The sequence below is a fragment of the Gouania willdenowi genome, chromosome 10, assembly GCF_900634775.1.
Source record: "Gouania willdenowi chromosome 10, fGouWil2.1, whole genome shotgun sequence".
NCBI classification, from domain to species: Eukaryota; Metazoa; Chordata; class Actinopteri; order Blenniiformes; family Gobiesocidae; genus Gouania; species Gouania willdenowi.
The window spans coordinates 21,071,331-21,095,472 of NC_041053.1; the positions used below are offsets into that span (position 1 = coordinate 21,071,331).

The 24,142-nt window shown below is 38.1% G+C and overlaps 1 protein-coding gene across 2 annotated transcripts in view; it reads right to left on the minus strand.

The window, feature by feature from the left end:
• Nucleotides 1-23,896, minus strand: part of nlgn3a (neuroligin 3a) — a 191,293-nt gene extending 167,397 nt beyond the window's left edge. For both annotated transcript variants that reach the window (XM_028459402.1, XM_028459400.1), the window contains exon 1: nucleotides 23,522-23,896. The gene's annotated coding sequence lies outside the window, so the exon portion shown is untranslated. The remainder of the gene's footprint in view (nucleotides 1-23,521) is intronic.
• Nucleotides 23,897-24,142: the final 246 nt, after the last annotated feature.

Here is a 24,142-nt window from a genome sequence, read left to right on the forward strand (position 1 = left end):
CAAGAAGAATTCAGCAGATCTTTCAAACAGCTCCTCTCATCACTTTCACAGTGAGGACAGCACGTATAACATGGTATCACAAACATCAATTTCTGACTTACACAGGGAAAAAAATGGATAGACTTTCAACCTTCTGGGATTCTCTTCCCAAAATAAAATTAAAACAAGAGCAAATAACCTGAACACCATTAACACAACACTTTGTCTATGAAGCAAGCATGAGTTTATGTGATGTGATCTGTTGTACAGAACTCCTGCTGTACTTTTAGTCTTCATGCTGTTTGTTATGCAGAGCCCTCTTAGTTCATTCCTGAACCCCCCCCCCACACACACACACACACACACGCATTTACAGTGATTGATTAAAGTTATAGAGATTTGCAAGGATATCCATCATAAGAATAGGTTATTTCCAGTTCAAACTCTATCATGAACACTTATTGTTTGCATCTTAATGCAAGTGTTTATATGCAGGCTGGGCACCCACGTCCTGTCCTACAACATAACGTATGCTGTCCAGACCTGCTCATATCCCCTCGCATGACGGTCCCCCTCCTCCACTGCACACATCTCCATTTTAATCACCAGCAGAGTCCATTATAAACAACAACAAAGTAAAAAAAACTGTTGAGTTTAATCACCTTCGGACTCTGCCATTTTATCAAAATGATCCTATTGAAACCCATGCTACATTGACAATGGCACTTTTTAATGTACGCTCTCTTTTAAATAAGTTTTTTTAACCAATTTGACATGATTCTTGTAGCCGGTGATGTCATCATATCCTTTTGCTACGGACTTTTTTAATGTTCTTGATTTCATGGATTTTACCCAGCACCTCATGCAGCCGACTCATGACAGGGGACACACACTGGACCTGGTCATTACCCATGGCCTGTCCACAGGTGTGTCCTCTTTTCTTGACTTGGCTGTCTCTGACCATTATGGCGTGTTTTTTAATATCACCACTATTATCCAAAGGAAGACCTCAGTGAGAACTGTGAAGAAGCGCTACATCACATCTGAAGTGGCTGCAAACTTTCGGGAGCTTTTAATCAAATATCCACCACTTGTTCTACCTGCTCCTTGCGATTTTATCATCAACGATTTTAACACGAAACTTCAATCATGTTTGCATTCTGTGGCCCAACTTGTAACAAAAAAGATACATAAGAAAAGTAAACTACCATGGAGAAACGAGGAACTGAATAAACTCAAAAGAAGCTGCAGGGGGCAGAGAGACGGTGGAGAAAAAAAAGACATCAATAAGCCGACAAACACTGTGTGGTAAATTAAAAATGTACAACAATGCTGTAAGGAAATAAAGGAACTTATTTTTTTACCAAACTAATAACAACTCATAAATGTAACCCAAAAATTCTGTTTTCCACTATCGACCACTTAACAAACCCTGATTTTACCAGCTTAAAGATCACACCCTCGGAGCACCTTTGTGAGCAGTTTGCAGACCACTTCAGAGCAAAGATTGACGAGATTAGATGCAGCACCTTATCGAATCGCAGTATGGATTTTACTATTGCTAAGTGTCAATCCTTGCCTGAGGCAATACTGGACAGTTTTGTCCTGGTTGATGCTGAGATTCTTGATAAAGTTTTCTCCAATGTGAAAGCCACCACATGTTTTTTAGACCCAATCCCGACCTCACTTTTTAAATAATTTTACGGATCTTTTAAGGATGAACTTTTAATCATTATAAATTGCTCTCTTCAGATGGGCACCTTTCCTGCGGCCTTTAAAGCAGCCGTAGTGAGGCCCCGTCTGAAGAAGAGCAATTTATAATGTTTAAAAGTTCATCCTTAAAAGATACGTAAAATTATTTCAAAAGTGAGGTCGGGATTGGGTCGAGATTTTAATGACTTCAATAATTACAGGCCAATATCTAACATTGTTAAGCAAAATTTTTTTATCCAATTGAATGACTTTATATATTTTAATATTTTGGAAATATGCCTCCTGTTCTACTTCGGGACACTTTAGGAACTTCAAGAAAACCAGCAGACTGATTTTAGAGATATTACGGAGGTGGGAGAAGGTTGTCCTTGTGATTTCTTTAATATGAGAGTTAAAAGTCAAGTTGGTATCAATGATAAAGGCTAGGTTTTTTACTGAGGTACTGGGTGACAGAGCAATGCCGTCCAGCAACACTATTTGCTCTGATCATTTCTCTCTAAGGCGCTTTGGATCAAATAAAATCACTTCGGTTTTATCCTGGTTAAGAAGGAGAAAGTTACGGCTCATCCAGGATGTATTGTCTTTAAGACAAGCCTGGAGTTTCAGCTGATTTCATTGACAAATAGAGCTGTGTATCATCCGCAGAGCAATGGAAATGGAATTTTTTTTGTTAATGTTCCCAAGTGGAAGCATATATAATGTAAATAGTATTGGTCCCAAAACTGAACCTTGTGGAACTCCATGATTAACTCTGGTGTGCGCTGAGGAGAGATTATTAACATGAACAAAGTGGGTTCTGTCTGATAGGTAGGATTTAAACCAACCTCGCGCTGTTTCTTTAATCCCAAAAATGCTTCACAGTCTCTGCAGCAATAAATAATGATCCACTGTATTGAAGGCAGCACTGAGATCTAAGAGCACCACAAGTGAGATCAGCTCATGTGGCCCTTTAGCTAGTACAAACTCTTTGATAGTGGGTTGGAGCAATAAGCATTAAATAGAGATATGTATTTACAATAGCCCACATTGAGAAGCATGAGCTCATTGGGAGATAAAGGACTGCACAATATTATAATACACAAGTAACATTGAAAGTATTCATACATTCAAACAAAACCCTGGTAAAGGTAATGAACAGGCCATTTAGGAAAAAATTAAACCATCCCTTCATCTACAAACTTCCATTAAAGCAACAAAAATGAAGGAAAAAAAAAAAAAAAACGAACTTTCCCAAACCACATAATGCCAGGCCTTAAAAGAGCTGATTATCTGCAGAGCAGCATTTCAAAAGCAGACCAGGCCTAGACTGCAAGCAAGTAATTCAGCACTTTTATCCCCTGAATTTTGAATCATATTTTCTGCAGGCACTGATTAAGATTTAATATTAACTTGCCCAGAAAACTTTATCATTTATTAAATCATTTTTTAACAATCAAAGGGAGCCTTAACATTAAGACCTAATAGCTGTTCTCATCTGTATGTAGGCATGTGCACCATGCACTATAAGTGAGCTCAGAGAATGAGCACTTCCATGGCCTAATGAGATGAATGGAAGCTTTAATCTAAAGTTAGTAGGCTGCAGATCTTGGTGAAAATTAAAAGATCAATCTTCATCAGTTGGTGGATACGGGCTCACAATTCATGCATAAACAAATCTAAGATATAACCCTGAGCTCCGGTTATAAAATGAATGAGCTAATAATACATTTACTGTGTGCAGTAGTAACCTCATGCATCTGAGTTTCTTTATACAAACATTATAATAAATACTGTATGATAATCAAAAATTAATTAAGTTGTTGCGAGTTCTTGCCTGCCTTTCCTCCAACTATAAAGCTTCACTTATAAAGCAATAAAAAATGTGCCCTGAAGTTGTTCAAAATATATGTCTTTTGGAGGCCATGAATGTAACCGATGATCAATTTCAGAAAAATGAGAAATTTTGAGAAAAATACATTAAAAAAAATGCATTCATGTGACAACTGCACAAACACATTATTCTGATGTTCTCTTTGAAAAGGTTTTGACTACTCCTCTTCCATGCAAAATGTTCACAAAGGCCAAAATCACAGGGGTAGAATGTTATTGACATGCAAATGTTGCAGAGAAGTGAGAGGTGCCAAAGGGTGTTGCTGTGTGACAAGCCGGATTTCCCAAACACAAAGCTGAAAACAGGGACGTGAGTGTGTTTGACACAGCGGAAGCCGAATCTATTTGTTTAATACATGAATATGATGCATTTAATAAGAAAGCAGCTTTATTGATATGGTGGTAAGGGGCTATTTTAGAATGGAAGCAAAGGGTTACTGTGGCCTAATGACAGAAGATTAAATGAGGTCTGTCTAGTGTATACGATGCCAGGGGTTTTATGGGATCATAATTAAGTTTTGAAACAACCCGACAGTGATGTGCTTTTAACTAAAGGTCAACAACAAACTGTTATGTGAGCAACACTTGATTACTATGTATATCACAACATCAAAAAGATGCTGCCACACTAATGAGAGGGTGACCTTCATTTTCGGTGTAAACAAAGACCAAACAAACACCCACACTGCCCAGCATGGCCTCTATCAGCCAATAATAAACTGGTGTTAAGAAAATTAATAGTCCCCTAACATTTAAAGGGCCAGAATCAGATACAATGTTATTTGGTATTTCAAAGAAAGCAATAATTTCAGAGGAATGAAGCTGCTCATCAGGACAGCTGATGAATGTCAATTAAAATCATTCAAAATACTACAAGACACCTGCCAGCCCTTTCCTTTCACTAATAGGAAATCTATACACGGATATGTAAATATGTTTGAGCATTAAATCCAAATGTATCACATAAGAGGCTCAATTAGAGCTGCAGCCAGGTGGATTTAGAGGAGATGTAAAGGGATTAGTGAGGTGATCTCCATCACCACTGTGGCCGCTCCTAGCTGCTTTCCCTATCGATCCCACAAAACATGTAGATATGAACATGGAGCGAATGCATGGGTTGTGTTTTCCTTGCTAGGTCTACTGAAACTTTGGGAAACATTAATTTTCTAAAAAAAAAAAAAAAAAAAAAAAAAACAGTCTTGGCTTTAATTGGAAAGAAATTCTTCAAACTTTTAATTGCATCTTATATTAAGAAGTTTCAGTGGATTCAGTAGATAACGCAGGCTGGATGTGCTACAGAAAAGGGAACATTAATTTAAAACAAATGTTTAATCTTATTTGTCAAGCATTGGCCTTTCTCCGCGTGTTATCAATTCTGAGTGTTATTAGTTAGTTCCAGAGGAAGGTTTCATTGAGGGCTGAGAATAAACAACACAGGCTACCACTCATCTCAATACTCAAATAAGGGTAAGGCAGATAGTTGAGAATATCACTCTTCACTAGAGTGTGTTTGATTTACCAGCGTCTTTTTCTGCTCGTCTTGTTCACCATTTGTAATTATGTCTGAAAGCCTACCTTAAAATCTGGTCTTCGTCCTAGAATGGCTCGTTCCCTTCAGTAATTGATTAAAGTACTGTAACCCAGCACCACTCGGCCTGCAGTGAACTCCTGTATTCCTGCCAAATCTATTAGGTAATGCATCCTTTTGTTATTGGCCGGGTTGGTCAATTCCTCATCTTTGTAAAACGCTCAAATGCATTCATGGCCATACCTAAGATGTGCAGCCATAACTGACGTTACCGTAATACAGCTGCATTAATCTCCAAACTGTTTATCGGTGTTAACAATAGCAAGCATGAATTCAATTAACTTGAATTTATTGTCAAAGTCTAAAACTGGCAACACATTAAAAGACATTTTATGAACTTTGTCCGTTTTTCTAATTTTTTTAATGGATACTACAGGGTGATACATTTTTTATTGCATTAAAATCCATGCATTTGTACACAGAAATATATCCCTGTAATGAACACAGAGAAGGAGAATGGAGAGGAAACATTGGCATTATTGGGAACAAACATGAGAGGTTTCACCATCTTACAGTTACTCGACCATCCATGAGACATCAAGACAAGAGCATAAACTACCAAACTCAAGCATCCAAAAACACTGCAGGTTATTGAGGATATGGGAAGTTGCATAACAAAAAAAGTTCCATACACTAGAGAAGTCTGTAATTTCCATTCTTCAGTTGGTTTCATCCATTTGTGTACTTTGGTAAACTATAGCGTGGAAGTGAATGGGATGTGGAGAAACTGGGTAGACACTCTGCATACGGAAGGCAGGGTATGAATTATAATCCCATTTGTGCACTTTAGGCAGAATAGAAGACCACGTTAATGATTGCAGCCTTAGAAGTAGGACACATCCTAACTCTGCAGGCTCATTTTGCCTCGGGTTGTCTGCACTTCCTCAAAAACTACACACAACCCACTACTGTGAGCTCAATCTAAAACTCTTCTCCTATTCCAAACCTACTGAACCAAAACAGGCCCACAGCAGTAACAACATGTACAGCAGATACAGTAACTGGGGTAAAAGAATTAGGCCAATGTTATTATCCTCAACAGAATGTACACTTTTCTTTATTTTAACTCTATTAGGGAAATGTATTCATGTTTTATGTCGGAACAAAGACAAACATTCTTTCTGTTTCTATATAAACCAAAAAAAAAAAATGATTTCCTCATAAAGGGGGGCTATCATGTTTTTTTTCAGACACATAGTCTCTGCTATAGAATGGCACATTCCATAGCATACTCAAATAACTATCCTAGCCAAATGTTTTTAGAAAATGCAGCAAATATTTAAAAAAAACTTAAAATAAATTTCCCTCTGTAGCACACGGTTCATGACACTTCGATTTCACCTCTGTCTCTTTACAAAACTCCAAGCTTGTCTGTCGCGTCCATGAACACGCCCCCTTCAGTACTCATACAAATACGCATGGATGTTGTTTACTTCTGTTTTTTTGTGCGCTGTATGTGGCTACTTTCTACATTTTTACATCGCTACAATACAATAGAATGATTATCAAAGTGAAGAATGCTAACGTAGGGACGGAGATCTCTCTTACCTGTCACCGACATACACACACACACACACACACACCCGCTTACCCATGCTGCTGCTGCTGGCACTATAGTCCAGAATAGGGATCGTATTGTGTCTGTGTACTTATTAATCCACTTTCAAATAAGCTCTTGTTTTAAAGCAGTCATCTGAATAGGCAGGCAGCTACTACGATGAGCAGAGTAAACCAATCGACACGCAGTTATTGCTCAGCTGTTTGCTGTGACTGCAGATGATTTGACGAAGTTGGGGAGACGCACAAGTTTTAATTACATTTTTATTTTATTTTTATTTTTAATTCTAATGCGTACATTAATGAGTACAGACAACATAAGCCATGGGTTTCTAACAAAAGTATTTCAAATAAGTAAATGAAAAGCTAAATCTGCGGAGGCGGGTGCTGTGGGCTGAACTAAGGAAGAGAACATAGGAGGGGGAGGAGCTCTGCTGTGGAGCGGTGGGCGGTAACTCGGCTGGTGACGAAAGGTCTGAGGTGTCTCTAGGATGTGGGGGCGTTCCTGGGAGGACTCGGGCGTATTTACACATAAAATGGATGCCAGAGTTTTTAAAGATTACTCAAACATACATGAATGAGCCAAGGCAACACACCAGGTATGTTTTTATAAAGGGAAAGACATAGTAACGTGATATAAATCTTGAAAAAGTTGATTTTTACATAATATCTAAATACAAGTGAATTTGTGGAAAATCGTCATACAAGATCAAATTTTACTACATCAAATAAGACATGAATAGTCATTATTATTAATTTCAATGTTGACATCCAAACCATGCCCTAGTAAATGGTGACAATTTGAAAACCAGTCCTTGTGCCTGAATAACGTTGATATGAGTGTATCCAACGTTAGCTTCAGCAGGGATAGCTCGACTTAAATGTAGCGAAAATGGAACAATGATGCTGGTGATGTTTGCAAGCTAAAGTTCTCTAGAGTTCTACTTCCAGGATAATAAGAAAGAAAAGTCTGTAAAATTCCCAGGGACAGCAAGGCCTTCACACTTTTTTTTTTTTTTTATCGTCAATTTCATTATAAGCTAAGCGCTTCAGATGTTAAATACAACTCAATTACTACCAGTATTTACCTCTGTGATGAACCTAAATCCTGACAAGCATATCCACTTACTGCGGTAGAGGCATTCTGGTGTGTTTATGTGCGTAGGTGATTTCTATTGTCCTTTTCTGTTTTATGAGGTGGCAGTAAAAACAATAGATGTAAATCAAAAGACGATTCACTTAGCAGGTCTAAATCTTATCCTTTGCCAAAGCTTTCTAAAGTGATAAAAAGAAAACTACATAAAGTTAGTGGAAACTTTTTTTTTTTTTTTGTCATTTTATCTATACTTCTAACTGGTCTTTGTTTCTGTACTAAAATGGATGACCTGAAGAGCTGTGGGTTAAAACTCCCTTTTTCCTGTAGAGGTTGGTATTGGCAACTTGTAATGCAGACACACTACAGCCCATATGTGTTGGATACAATGGAAAAGATCAGTGAGAGGGGAGAGCTGCCTCTGTGCAGGATTAGGAGCTTTAGATCTAATGATGAGAGAAGGCTTTTTTATTTATTTATTTGTTCTCAAACTGGCATTTTGCTCATAATGGAAATAGCGGCTGTGTTCCGTCTCCAGGGGGTGTGAATGCTCATCAAAGACCTGTCTTTGCCAAACAACTCATAAACTTTTAATGCTACATAACACCAGATACAGAATTGGCAGGTTTGGAAACTGAGCAAATAATGAATGAGAAGCAATTGCTCTGATCATCACGCTTAAGGCTTTATACCATATTGTTACGGTCTCCACGCGAGTCTTAACTAAATCTCAACAGGAGGCTACAAGTTTTAGGACGGCATACAAGAAAAGGGAAAAGTATGGACGAGAGCCCGATTAGTTAATCAGTGTGGCTGATTAATCAGTCAGAAAGAGAAAGGATTTTGTTCGCCAGGTACAGTTTAAAAACAGTACAAGCAATTTAACTTGATAGTTGGAGCGCAAGAACACACATCAACACACCAGGGCACCATTTGCTGCGCCCTCATATTTAGATGAAAAGGTGGGGCAAAAACAGTAGGAGAGGCGAGGGGGAAAAAGCAAGTTTCAAACTGAATTTCCTATTGAAGCAGACAATGTAAAACTAGGAAAAAACCTAGGCAAACATGTACTTAAGCAAAAACACAGTCAAAGAACACAAGATATGGCACATAGGCAGGGTGGGGCCTGTCTTTTCCTCCTACCCGCCCTGACCCCCTCCCCCAGGTCAGAACTCAGGGAAGGGGTCAGGGCGTGTAGGAGAAGAAGATTCCAGCCGTTGGGGGACGCGGGCATGCAGCCTAGGGCGCTTGGTTGTACGGAGGGGGGGACGGGGGGCATACGGCCAACAAAGGCTTTGAAATATAAACCCTTGGCTCCGTTTCTGAAGACAGCCGGAGCTGTCCAAATGCTCACTACACATGCGATGTCCACGGACCTCCAGCTCAAGTTCATATCGCGTTGGTCGGTCTAGACTACATATGCACATCTATAAGACGTCCGAAATAGGTTGTCATCTGAACGTCATGACCACGACCTCGTCTGGACCTTGATATAATGGTCAACGTTTGAAGTAATTTCTGCTCACTTCTCATATGAAATTTACACAGCCTTGCAAACCCACACACAGACACATAGCGTGCATGTGTATGTGCTTCTGTTTATTACAAATCACTCAGTATTATCCACAGTCACTAAGTATATCCAGTTGTATTTCAGAAACATTCATATGTTATGATCTTCGATATTTTTAAGAAATAATGTAAATGTCGAGCGTTAAATCACACTGAGCAAGTCAACGGTGGAAAGACGTTGAGAAGTCATCTTTTTCAGACATTGTCTGGTCTGGTTAATTCAACCAACGCACACACAACAACAAGAACGTCAAAATCCCATATAAATATTACAATATCCCAAAATGATTGGTAGTGTGCGCTCTTACATTGCAAAACAGTTATTAAAATGTATTTGAATGCTTTATTTTGTCATAGTATTTCAGACAATTTGGTCAAATAATTGACAATGTGCCTTTGAAAAATGTCAATTGAGCATATGCTGTGATCTCACGTTTTTTTTTCTGTCGCTACAGTAGTGCAACGGGTAAGGAAATGCGCTTGAAAGCATAGGGTCAGGGATTCGAATAAAGACTGGATCATATTTCTTGGGGCGTCTAGAAAACGTCGTCTTCAGACATCCAAAACTTTCACTCTGCACCCGCCAGAGACGTCTTCTCAACATCGGGCCATCACGTCGCTTTGCTCAGTGGGATGTTAGCTATCACCGATTAACCGTCATCTGTCAATACCCAAGCCTATTAATCAGTCGAGCTATAATATGTAACTGATGTATGAACTTGTTTTGCTGTGTGAAGAAATGGCAACACTGGGAGAAGTCACAAGTTCATTGTTTACTGATACATTTTTCCTTTTTTGCATACATAAAGTCTTACACAAATAAACAGTTAGTTTGATTTATCTTATTTCACAGTGGCTTTACAGTTCATATGTTGACAGTGTTAATAATTATATTTCCTTATTTTATTTTGGTAGTGTTTCATCTCTTTGTCTTGAATCATATTTTAGGTTTATAAAATGTGTGTCCATGTAGAGTAAATATCCTGTGTATATAACAATGTTCTTATTTCATATATCAATCAATATATTGGCTCTCGACTGATATATCAAAGATTTTGTGGAAGTATGCATGTCTATCAGCTTTGTGAATGTAAATAGTATTAATTGATGTATGTAATAATGAAAATGTCTGGAACATAACTTTGGAAAACTGAATGAAATATGGGGCTGGGAGATAATAACTGGTACTTCATCACACTCCCTTTCGAGCAGTGTGTTTATGTTTATCTACAGTATTTATGTAAATACATATGTATATTAGCCATGCAAGCTACAAATGGAAAAATGTATGTACACATACTACGAAAGCTTTTCTGTTTATAATAAATCACTCATAATAAACAAATATATCAGTTATCGGCAGATTATCAATATTGGATTTTAAAAATGCTCAAAATTGATTGGTATCGGTATCAGCCCTAAAATCCTATATTGCTCGGGCTAGAGTATGAACAAAATATTGCATCAGGGAAACAAAAGGAGACAGAAGATTCCGCACAAAGTGAACTAAAGAAAGGAGATCTAACATGTAAAATACCTAAAAGACTAAAAAAAACTACCATAAAGTCTCAGTATAAACTCGTAGACAAAACTAGTAGAAACAGGTCAGCTGACTCATAGGTGTTTGTCTGCAGCCTGGGTGTGCACCTTCGTCCTCATCCATGCATGAGTTTTTGAAAAGCCACCCCTCCAGCTCTTAGAAGTTCTTGTTATGTTTTTTTGCTCCTCTCATCAATATCTGAGATAGAGCTTGCCAAAGGATTTGGTAGCTCCAGATGCCCAGGGCCATAAATCTGGGCCAGGGGTTGTGTGGGATGCTCAGATAAATGAGTTGGGCTTTGTTTTAGTGCAAACTGCTTGTCTTAACTTTGTGTGACTACAAGGGATTTAGAACATTGTCTACTGTCCTTGGGCCTGTTTCTGCAACAGCAGCTGTAAGTTGGGTTTGATTCAGATTTCGTACCCAAAGATTACATAAAGATCCTCCACGAGCCATTCACTCCTCTATTCATTCTCGTCTTTTGTGCTTCTTTCTATCTTAACAGTGTGTTTGGGTTTATTGGTGTGTTTATTGGTGTGTTTGGGGTGAGTTGAAGATTTAAAGAGTTTCTGAGTACTCAACCCAGGTACTCCTGTACTGTTTTACTGTAAATACATAATCAGAAGAGTAAATATTTTTTCTGTTTAATTCCTCTCTGTCGAACATAAATTAATAAATCTGGTGACAAAGATATTTCCATGTGACACAGCTGTTTGTCATTCAAATACAAAGAAAAAGTGGGCCAGAGTAAAGGAAAGCACAATTACCCCTGAGGAAACATGTCACAAATTCAATGTCTTTTGTGTTAAAAAAAAAAAAAAAAGTCCTCATTTGTGCCTCGTGATAAAATAACAGTGAAAAACAAAGGCTTATTAGGTCAGCTCTGAATCCCCCATTTTTACACTCATAGTGGATCTGCTGATTAAATCACATGGGTATCATTAGAATCAATCCCGAGGAGTCATCGGGTGCCTCATTCAAGTGTGCGTGTGTGTCTGTGATAGCGAGTGTGTGTGCGTGTGTATGTGACTTCCCTTGAGGTATTTTTGATTTAACACCCAATCAAGTAAAATGACATCTAGCAGTCTGGCAGCTCTTTTGAGTTTTGATGCCTTTTTCAATTTAACAATACACTAAACTTGCTTATTTAAATCATGAATTTATTCAATCAAGAAGATGCTCAAATAAAATAATTTCAATATCCCATTTGATGAATTGTTGCTGCAAACGACTGCACTCAACATCCAGTTCGCTGACAATTTATTTGGTGCAGCGCTACCAAAACGCATCGACTTTAAATGCTGACTGTTGCCGCTTGGTTTGAAGTTGTAGCTTCTGTTGAATTTTGTGTGGAATAAGGTTGGTTTCAAAGTAGATGTGATTAGATACAATGGAAAACGAGTAAATTCTGGGGTGTCAGATAATGATGAATCATTTAATAAATTTCAACATTGAAGATCTGCCTCAATTACATAAATAAATAAATTTAAAAAAAGAAAATCACATAAAAGAGGAAGAACAAAAACAATCGAGGATATCATCCAAAAGCTTTTGTATTCTGCTTGTTGTTTGTGTATTGGTGTAAAAAAAAAAAAGAATATATATATATATCTATTGTTAGATAGATTGTAAAGCTGTGGTCCACAGCATGAATAAAACAAACTTGGCAGATTTGTGTTTGACTTGCTTTCTTCAGCCCAGAGCTCACTTGTCAAAAGGCTTATCAAGGCTTACCCCTCTCCACCGAGCCATTTTTCTCTTGTTTCTTTTCAATCTCACCTCTTCCTTCTGTCCTTGCTTTTATCCGCTCTGATCCCCTCTCCCTTCCCACTACTCTAAAAAGAACCATTTCTATCCGACGGTATCATTTCACTCTTCAAATTCAGCACTTAACTGCCCACTACCATTATGTCATTCAACACCTGTGCTTAAACTGGGTTGAAATTCACAGTGGGCAGCAGATGAACAAAAAAAAAAAAACCACACACACACAAAGAGAGAAGCTACAACTCTGGAGTATCTTCTTCCAAATCTACCCCCTTGTTGAAATGACTTGAGAAGGAGAAAGATTGGTGTGATTCTCCAGGTTTTTAGGGAACTAGATCGCCATTCAGATGTCAAACATCTCAAGTATAGCTTCCCACATTCCTTGTGATGTAATGTACGATTATGGGCTCTGGGAACACAAAAATTTGGGACATTTAGTAAAATCCTCAAATCTACTGCTACTTAAAGGATCAGAAACATGCCTGGAGGATCCTCTTGGTCTTACGTGTTCGCCTACACCACCAAAGCTCCCCCCAAACAAAATCTCTCCTCTATTTAAAAAAAACAAAAACAAAAACAACCCCAAACCTAAATCAAGAAGCTGAGCTGCTTCCCCTAAACCTCATGTTTCCACTCCAAGCATTGTCATAGTGACCTGCAGCTACTAATTCATCAGAGCTGTCATCATATGAGAAACAGCCACCAGGCTCCATATGGAATGACCCAGATTTCCAGGTAAGGCTAATATATGATATTAAAATGAGCTGCATTGAATAAAAGTGAACAGTGGACATTATGTGCAGCATTCTTCTTTCTTGAAAAAAAAAAGAAAAAAAAAAAAAAAACACCTACTGCTGGAGAAATTATAAGGAAATGTGTTATAATTTCAACTCAATGAGGCATACAAAAAGCCATGCATCCAGTCATTAAAAGGCAGTCGGTGTCAGAGAAAATTCTCTCGTCTAATTTCCTTGCTTAGTAATTTTGTCAGATTAATATCAAGTCAATTTCCTGGAGCCTGTTCTTACAACGGAGTGATGGCACGATGATGGTATCATTGGAAGAAAGCTATAATTGAAGAGGGTGGCTCCTTTTGGGAGTAATATGGGCACAGATGGGCCATGAGCTTGATGGAGGAACTTTGCTGTCCTCAAAGGCTATCAGGAAGCTTTGCAGTGTTGGCAAAAGATATAAATAGTCACCAGTCAGGTGCAGGCCTGTGTACTCGTCAAAATAAATCTGCCCAAAAGCACGTTGTATTTCATTAAGAGGCAAATTCAAAAAGCTTTCACATTCAGTTATGTGATAGTCAGAGAATAGAACTTTGAGGAGATTTGGTCTGTTGCTATGCATGGATACTAATGCTGATTTATTCATTGTTTTCTTTAAAAAAGGCTCCTCTGAACAAGACAAGTAGATGAGCATACAGCAGAATCCCATCAAAAGCCTCACACACAGACATGCGCTCACTCACATTTACACCTCAAGGCAATTTACAGTCTCCAGTCGACTGGATTTGAAAGAAGAATCTTGGAAGACGATTGACCGCAAGGAAGGCTATAGTTCCTGAAATACATCCGTAGACAATAACGATGCTTTTAAACCACCACGGTTCGTATGCAGGCCCCAGTTCTGTTCAATAATCTCCGAAGGCTAGTGCTTTTATAGGGAAACAACCAGTATTCACACCACTTTAACAGAAAGTACACCAAAAAAAAAAAAAATGTTTTTGCCAAAAGGCAGTATTGCAAACATTTCTTATTTTCATCTTTTATAATATATTTAACCTAATGTGTTATGAATGGTTGTCTCACATAACACCAACCAACGGTGCCACAATTGTCTTTTTAGGTTCAATGTTTAGTTATTTCACTAAAAATGAACACATCCATTATATGTAAACCTTTTACTTTTAAGAAATCCAATTTTAAAAATTACGGACTGCGCCCTCTCGTAACCTTAATGTATAACCACTGCTCAAAAATGAAACTGCTACCCCTGCATTGTAGGATGGATAAATGGATACATAGAAGTGGGGCAATACCTACAAAACCACCTTACAATCACTAAACACACTACAAATGAACCACACGTATAGTAAACAATGTAGAATATTATGAACACACTAATAGCCTGTTTTTCAAATCACACACCTGAAAGTTTGGGCATCTGGTACAATTTAAGACTGCACGGATAATGTATGAAGCAAAAAATAAACATACAAAAACTGTTGACAGACTTTAGAGGAAAACTAAACTTGAAATGTGTAGTTATGTGTATTTCCATTTGTGGGGTGGTTTTGTGGAAAGATCTTGATGAAACGATTAAACTAAGTATGAATATAATGCAGTGTATTATAAAATGTACATCTTTGAAAAGTACAGAAATGAAGAAGGAGAATGGAAATCTCACTGATGTTGATGGTGCATGTTCATTTTGTTTGTTTTTGTTGTTTTCCTTAATAACATGATTGGACTATTTATTTATATTGTCCATTTAGTTCATTTCATTTGATTTTGCATTTGTTAATGGTGAAGAATGAGGGTAGGACTTGACAAGCCTATGTCATTAAACAAAGTGTTTGCGGTGGAGATGAAACAAACTATCAAGTGGCAATTTTGACGTTTTGTGCATTTATTGATAAAAAAAAATAAATAATGGGCAGGTGCGGTATTTATTTTAGTTCAGATTAAAAACACATAAACAACAATGCAAAGTGCACAGCACAAACCCAAAATCTACACGTAAATATTTAAATGTTTTCCTGCCTTCATCCTCGCCACAATTGCGAGATAAAAATAAGAGGCATCAGGGTGAACTACAGCTTTGAAAAGCCCTCATCCATGCCTAATGTTCTCTCTGGGTATCCTCAAAATACAGGTGAAGGTTGTGCTGCCCTGTCAGGCTTCAAACAGATTTATGTGATGATATGGAAAGTCTATTTGCACCTAAAATAGAACAGGCTAACACGCTGATGCTGATCGTTCCAACAGGACAGATTAGACTAATTATTAGACATCAATCACATTAAAATTTTATTATGAGGGAATAAATACTGTATGTGTATTTGTGTACTAGCTGCATGCAAGCAAACACAAGATAGATCATAAAACAAACTGTAACGAAACAGGAGTCCCAACTTAGGCGTAGTATATTAGAGCCAGTGTGTGTCTGTGTGTATGTTTGTGTTTGTGTGTGAGTGCAAGCATGTGTGTGTGTGTGAGAGGATCTCCATTAATCTCCTGCATTACTGCAGTCATTTCCACTCTCTTCGTCACCAGCATGTGCTCGGTGAGATTTAAAATATCTAAATCTGTAATCTGTCAGCATTATGAGGTTAACGCACACCAGCAAGACCGGTGTCCTATCCGTCAGCGCGCCTTCCACTTCACATGGCACCACATACATCACAGCGCCGTGACACGGCCTTTTGTTGTGCAGCCTGGATAAGAATTTGCGCCCCAGTGTCTGTAATTTCTCAAGACACGCTGCTGGACCCAGGAGAAAAATTAAGGCAAATGTGTGAAGCTGGAACAAAAAAGGAAAAGGAAAAAGGCTGTGGCACTGTGAAGCAAAGAGAAACCTCTAATTGTTTCCCCAGCGTATGTGACCCACTGACTCTGGAGGAGTTCTTCCTTGTACTTTTACTACCGGTAAAACTGGCATTCATTATTGATTCAGTGGCACATACTCATAGCCGTACGCCATAAGAGCCCCTGAGTGGCCTCAAGTGTTGTTCCAGTTCGAAGGAAAACTGCCTTCGAGCCTCGCCAACAAATCCTTTGTCGCCTTACTTACATGTGTACGTATACTTTCTCTACAATTCTGAATTAATAACTCAGAATAAGGAAATTAAATGGGATTAAGCTCTGAACGGCAGTGACCCATGTGTGAATAATAGGTTGATGGAAGACACTCTAACGCAGCCCATTTAGCCAGCTCCATGTCATGCCTTCATACGACAGGCTTTTACTAAGCTTCTTAAGAGCCTGCCCCCGGGGGATCTATGGTGGGCTGGAGGTACTGACCCAGGCCTTATCTCCACCAATTTACCCCATGAATCAGATAGACCCTCACTTACACTTCCTGCTCCACCCACACAATACTCCCTTAATACAAGAAAAATAAAAATAGAAAGGGGTTTTAGTGATTTTTTCGTTGGAATAGAAGTTGTGGAATTGGCAGGAGAAAAACCCATTCTGCCACAGCAACTTTACCTGGACAGTATCGCTAATCCTTGAGGATAAAAGTGTTGACTCCCTGTCACTTGTCTCTCTATTTCCAGGGAGGATTAAGGAAAATGTAATACAATTTCAATCACATGGATTAGGGAAGAACTTTTCAAAAAACAAACAGACATGTCTTTATCCCCATTAGCCACAAAGTGAGCAAAGAGTTACTGTGTCTTTGTTCATTTCCAACTTGCCTTAAAGGATTTTGACACGCACTTTGACATTTAAATGAGCTGGCGACGCACAAGGACTTCCCTAAGACAGGAAGCACACAAGTCGGCCAAAAGCTGTGGAATTTTAAAGGTAATCAGAAATGTAGTTTGTGTCATATCACACCTGCAAGTGGGAAGCAAGCGTTGCCATAGTGAGAAAATGTAAATTGACTCAAACGTAAAGAAATAATCATTTTCTGCCTTAAAGGATGGATTATGCAATGCTGCAGCGATTAGGGTCATTTTATCAAATAATAATAATGCATCAATTTTATATAGCGCTTTTTTGGACACTCGGTCACTTTACAGAATTAAGGGATTATTCTTTCACTCCACACTTAGTGGTGGTAAACTACTATTGTAGCCACAGCTGCCCTGGAGCAGGCTGACGGAATGTCACCTACTTATTTCGCACAAATAAAATTTGCATATGTCTATTATTCTGACTGAAACTCATTATAAACAACAAACTAACTCTTGACACCATGACTGTCTCAACCACTGCTGTCTCTGTCCATATGTGATACATATTTTAAAACTCCTTTAAAATGGGGGAAACAAACATAAACAGCTCCTTACTGCAGATGCATGTTAGGTTACATTCCTTGTTTTAACTCGGGCGGCTCCATCCATTAATCTGTGTTTCACTAAAAGTAACTTTCCTAATTACCAAATCATTGAAAACTTGAGAGCTTCTGGCACACTCTAAGTGTAGACATACTGTGTGACATCTGCTTTGTAGTTACAATGGTGAAGTCCAAAATAATCTTGTTTAACAAGAAGACGATGGTCTTTGGCAAAGAATCATTGTTAGTCAGGGGAGATGTTTTTGGGCCATGAGCAATGGAATATCTCAGTTAAAGATGTTCTGTGCTGAAGACTAGAGGCGTATCTCTGCGCCTCGGGCCAAAATCCTGTTATTAGTCAAACAAAGATACTTTCATTGTCTTATGAATTTAACAAATATGTCTTATTCATAATTAAAATGATTATAGTTCAAGTGTGTATACAGAGTATGTTATGATTTGGGGATTGTCTTCTACAAATGCCATCAACATTATTTCTCAGGCATTCTGGCACAACGTTTGATTTAATGATGTGGTTGATGCTCCTTTATTAGCGTGTGCTTTTATGAGACTTAAGTTGACACAGTATAATGCAGGTTGACTTACACATGAATGATTTATCATGTGTTCTCAGAGCGCTAAGCTCTACGCCCACTGTCCAGAGCAATTAAAAAACCTGAAGGACTTTAAATCTTTTATACTTTAAAAGGGAATAATGTCAAAACTCAACTCTCTAATGCACTATTCAATGTGATAGGTATAGGATTAATAATAGACTGCATTGACATTTCAGCTACGCCAGCGTCAGAATTTGCAGTCGAAGGTCAGAGTAACCAAACTCATCTCTTGGCGGTGTACTTAAGTTGGTTGCAAATAGTGAACTGTGAAGCTGTTTTCAAAGTGCCTTAAGTCCATATTAGGGTTGTAAATCACCTGTTTCATTCTGATTAGGGATGTCTCGATACAACTTTTTAATTTCCGATATGATATCAATATTGCAGCCTTGCGTATCGGCCGATACCAATATTGATCCAATATCACCCTGAATCATACATACTTTTATTACTTTTTTTTTTCTTTAATTAAAAAAATATGATTACTTATTTTGTAGTGTGGAATGTTCGAAAAGACTTGATCATGTGATGTTACTCAAACAGAGAACAATAGTCAGCAACAGTAGGTGTGAGAAAAACAGACCCATTTATTATTAACCAATTGGTTACATACATTTTAACCTTCAACATAATATCTACAGTATTCTACAATTGAATAAAATAAATAAAAAATGAATTGGAAAAAATAAATAAATGAAAATTTGGAAATTTGAATCCGATATCCAATATTCGTTTTCAGGCTGATATCGGACCAATATCCGATATCGATATTGAATCAGGACACCCCTAATTCCGATATGGTATGGTATCGATTATCAGAACAACAATTTGATATTTGCCAATGTCACAAAGCCTGCCACAATTAGATTTCGATTTGATTCGATTCATAGGCCTGTGGTTGATATCAGATCTTTTTTTTTTCACATTAAAGAATAAAAACACAATATTGATACATTTTGAGAATTGTATTGCCTGACAAGTTGAAGGCATTTTCATTAAAAACATTCTTTGAAAGACATTTTTTCTCACCAACTAATGTTTGGTGTTTTAACAAAAAAATTAAAGCGGAATTAGGGCTGCTCGATTATAGAAAAAAATAATTATCACGGTTATTTTAGTCATAATTAAAATCATGATTATTCAAACAATTATTTGTCAACCAAAGAGTTATTTATTTGTTGTACTAAAAAACATAAAATATATTCTTTAAACATAAATAAAATCATTCAAACACTAAAATCAAGTATGTTCACTTTTGCACAAAACAAAACACTTCTTGCACGTGATGTGTTTTTGCTCTAGATCTTCATCATCAAACCCAAAGTGTTCCCATAGAAGAGAATTTCACTTGCCACTTGTTTACCAAGTGTTTTTGCTGCATTTCTCCTGCCATGTTTAAAAACCACTAGCAACAACTTTCCTCATGCTGGCCTGTAGGCTAGCTTTAGCTTTGAGAGGGGTGGGGCGGAGGGGAGGAGCTTGCATGTGCTTCGATTAAATAACTCAAAGTTAGTATTAATATGTGTGGCCAAGATTTATTTTTTGTAGATGTCTGAAATAGTGGCTTTGTTTTATTTAGCAAATACAACATATTTCGAATTTTAATAATTGTTTTTCTGGATTATGTTATTTTTCTAATCATTGGGTATAATAATGAAAATCGTAATCAAATTTCAATTAATTGGGCAGCCCTAAGCGGAAGGCAAAATGGTGATGTATATCTACTAGGGATGTAACGATTCACTCAACTCCCGATATGATTCAATTCACGATACTGGGTTCACGATACGATTCTCTCACGATTTATTTTACAAAATGGGACTGTATATAAATGACTGAAAAATATTCCTTTATTTTTTTTGGGAAAATACTATACTATTTTTCATTGTCAAAAGAATCCCTTGTTAAACTATTCAAAACAATGCAATTTAACTAAAAAATAAATCTTGAATGAAATAAATAAAGGAATAATACAAATGAAGAAGAAGCTTATTATTTAAATTCTGGTTCTATAGTAAACAATACAAAACTGCATAATAGTTATTTTTCTTTTTAAAAGTGCAACTGAAAATGTATTTTGTGCCCTAACAATTGGACTAAAAAAACAAACAAAAAAAAAACCAGTCATTTTACTGTATTTAGGTCAGATATTTGTTTGAACCAGTAGAGGGCGCTGGTAACCCAGTGGTCAGTTGGCATGCAGATATTTTGCAGTGAAGAAGAGATGCTATGCTAGCAGACAGAGCTAATAGAAAAATGTGACTATTACAGATAGTCACGTAATATTACATATATTCTTTCGGTGCTAAAGGGGTAATGAATCATTTATGAATATGTTTAAGAGTAGAAAGCGGCCAGAAAGAAAGTATTAGCAGATTTCGCTCGCCGCCAACACTTCTGGGTAGCGCCCTCTGCTGGTTTAAAAAAGCACTGCGATTCAATTTTCACAGCATCGATGTGAATCGTTATACCTATGAATCGATTTTTAACTGCCATACGATTAATCGCTACATCCCTAATATCTATGATTATTCTTAAGATCGATTTGACTAAATCATTGATCCAACAATGTGCCGGACACACGTATGCATTCATGAAATGTACATGTCTGTCATGACAGTAATGCGACATGCACAAGGGTTAAATACCCTTCATGTTAATAAGCATACACAGGAGTCACAAGCAGGATCCATCACTTTCCACCACTAATCCATCAAGAAGATCCCAAAGGGGATTGGCTAGTTTCAGGCAGACTAAAACCAGCAGGTTGTTGGTTTCATGTTTAGCAGCTGACATCTGCTCTTGCTTTGAAGGAACAATCGAAAACTTTTGGCTGCATAAGAAAGTGTTTCATGTTCATCCTTTTGCTTTCCAGAAACTGTCATTTACCATTTACTTTGACCTTCGACCTGATCCCACAGTGCAGCGTGTGGTTGATGACTTCTTTTGAAAGCTGCTTCAGTAGATTACTATATTTACCCATGCAACAGCCAAGGCAACAGAAACACTGGCTTCCTTCATTATAAGCCAAAAACAATTTTATTTCCCATTTACATTCATAATAGCCATCTTTTCTTTCTCTGCCTGTGACGTTACAAAGATGTGAAAACAGTGCTCGACCAATGACAGGATTTTTCCCCGACTGTGGGATTGAGAGGACATATTTGCAGAAGGTCAGAGGTATCCATTTGGGAAATTATTTGGCTTCTCCAGTAGCATAAAAACAACACGTCAAATGCAATGAAGATTATTAGAAAAGCACAAACAACCTTCCACAGCTGTTTCCGTATGTGGAAAGGCACTCGTTTGTGTATGCACATGAGGAAACCATGGACTGGCACACCTTCATCCTCATGTGTGGATGTGGGGGCAATTATAGGAAGGAACACACCAAAAGGCTAAAGAACGTGGGGGGCTTTCGGGCCAGAGACCAATGAGTGGCTCATCCATGTTAAGTCAGGCCAAGGCGCACTCAGGTGTATTCACATTTGGTCAGGACGAAGCCTCGCTGACCTTTGCAGGAGAAGACAGATAGTCTCATGGAAGCTTTTCTTGACAGAGTAAACAACAGGCTCAGTGCTTTCCTTTGAAATTACATGTGTCAATGAGTGTGTGTTTAGGACCGCGTGAGGCCCGTCACTAATCACGTGCCGACTACTTCTTGATGCTTTAACCCCTCAAGTGTAATCTGTCAAGCGAATGAACACATTCAGCATGCAGCCTTCTTTTTTAATCACCCTCCAACAGCTGAAACTGAAAGCCCTGTTTTTGTTGTAAATTAAGCTTACATAATTGTTTCTCAGCTCAAGAACATCTTTGAGAAAGCAGAAAATCTGAAAAAAAAGTGAAGGCCGGATAATAAAACAGCAGGGAACTTTTAAGAAAGCACTTTGAATACAAACACTGAAAGGCCAAAAAAGAGAATCCACGAGTAGCAGCAGCAGCAGCATGCATAGTCCTTCAGTGAAGAGCCACACACAAACACACACACACACACACAATGTTCAGATATTACATTTTCTTGCGGTCTAAAACCAAATTTAAGGAGTCCTAAACAGATTATATATGGTGTTTTTGAAATGTGTAAGACAAAAAAAAAAAATCAATGTGTTGGGTTATTATTGCCCATTAAGGCCTTCTTTCATCAATAGTGTCGTGTGGGTGCCAAATGAAAGCCTGGATCATTTTCTAAATGCTGAGGTTTCAGGGACACGCAGCTTATTCAACTAATCACCATGACAACTCATGCTTGACATTTTCCATCTCCCTTCTATCATCAAAAGCCAACTTTCTTTGTTAACTATTCTCCCACATTCACTGTATTTGCATTATGTTCCAAGAAATTCAAATTAATTGGAAGTAGAGGCATGTATAGGGACTGAATTGGAAACACTTTGTAAACCCTGGTTACTTCTCTTCAGGAAGAAACATTTTCATTCCGCTAGGGTTTTTTTTTTTTTTTTTGTGAAAGTAAACGAACAATATCATGAATTGAAAAAAAAGAAGGATCAGATTCAGCAGTGAGGATTCCAGTAATAAATGGCTACTTTTTTTTTAATTTAAATCATATGAACACCAAACTCAAAGATTTATTTTACAGGTTGAAACCTACTTCCTGTTCACCCAAATGCCTTATGAATATAAACTGCTAATTAATTCAGTAACTGCATTCTTCTTTTTTAACCCTCCAAAAAAATAATAAATAAATAAATAAATAATTTAAAAAAAAAAAAAAAAAAAAAAAAAAAAAAAGCCGCTGCGTGCTTTGATTTCTCTTCAGAGGAGCGCAGTGCCACGGGGCTTGCGCGTTGTTCCTCCGTGACGCGCACAAGGTGTCCGTGCCCAAGTAACAAGTGCCCCGAGCATTTATCACAATTATTGGTTTAACGGCATTGGCATTTGCAACGCACAGCAGCTGTAGCCTATAACCTAAATCAGTGATGCCAGCCAGTGTGAAGAAAGCAGAGACGCAAAATAAAGAGTGAGGAAAATCCTGTTTTTTTTTTTTTTTTTTTTTTTTTTACTCGGCATGGTGCGCACAAATCAAACAAGCACAATCAAAGTGCAAGGTTACACCTTAGCGGACAAAACAATAGTTTATTGATTATTCTAACCAAATCTTTAAGATAGAAATGTGAATTTAGATTTTTAATGTCATATTTTTGACGCATTTTTTAAAGCTTTTCCTACAGCTGTAAGTCAAACATCACATGTCTTACCTGCCTTGTGGAAATGTGATTCCCTCCATTCCTTTCCGCAGTTTCACTAGCCGGACACTGTCACCCCGTTTCGGGCTCTTCACTGGCAGCACCGCTCGCTTTAAACACTCCAAATATCCGCTCAGTGCGCACTGCTTCTCTTGCTTCCCGTCAATGACCTTCCAGTGGCGCTAAGGCAGATCTTCTCATCCTCACTACCCGCTCATTGTCACCCACTTTCTCCCCCCGTGTTATGGTGTTGTTCCTCTGCGGGGATGCTCCCTCCTGGTGCCGGTGAGATCTGATGCTCCTGCTTCCACTCTCTGGAGCTCCACACGAGCTTGACGGGAGCGCGCGGCGCGCATCCGAGTGCTTCCGCGGGAGCGCCAAATGGAGATGGAGATGAGAGTTACTAAGGTAACCAAGGGCACACGCATCACACATGAAAAGGAGCGGGCGATGCCCTGCGCCTCTGACGGCTCTTCAAAAAATAAGCCCTCCTATTATTCAGCGGCTCAACGTGTGGATCACAGAAAACCAACATGGTGCTCTAATATCTACGTAAAGGGCAACTTAGTCCTCTGGAGGTATATCCAACTTTAACACATCTAAATGACAAAAAAAAAAAAAAAAAAAAACCCT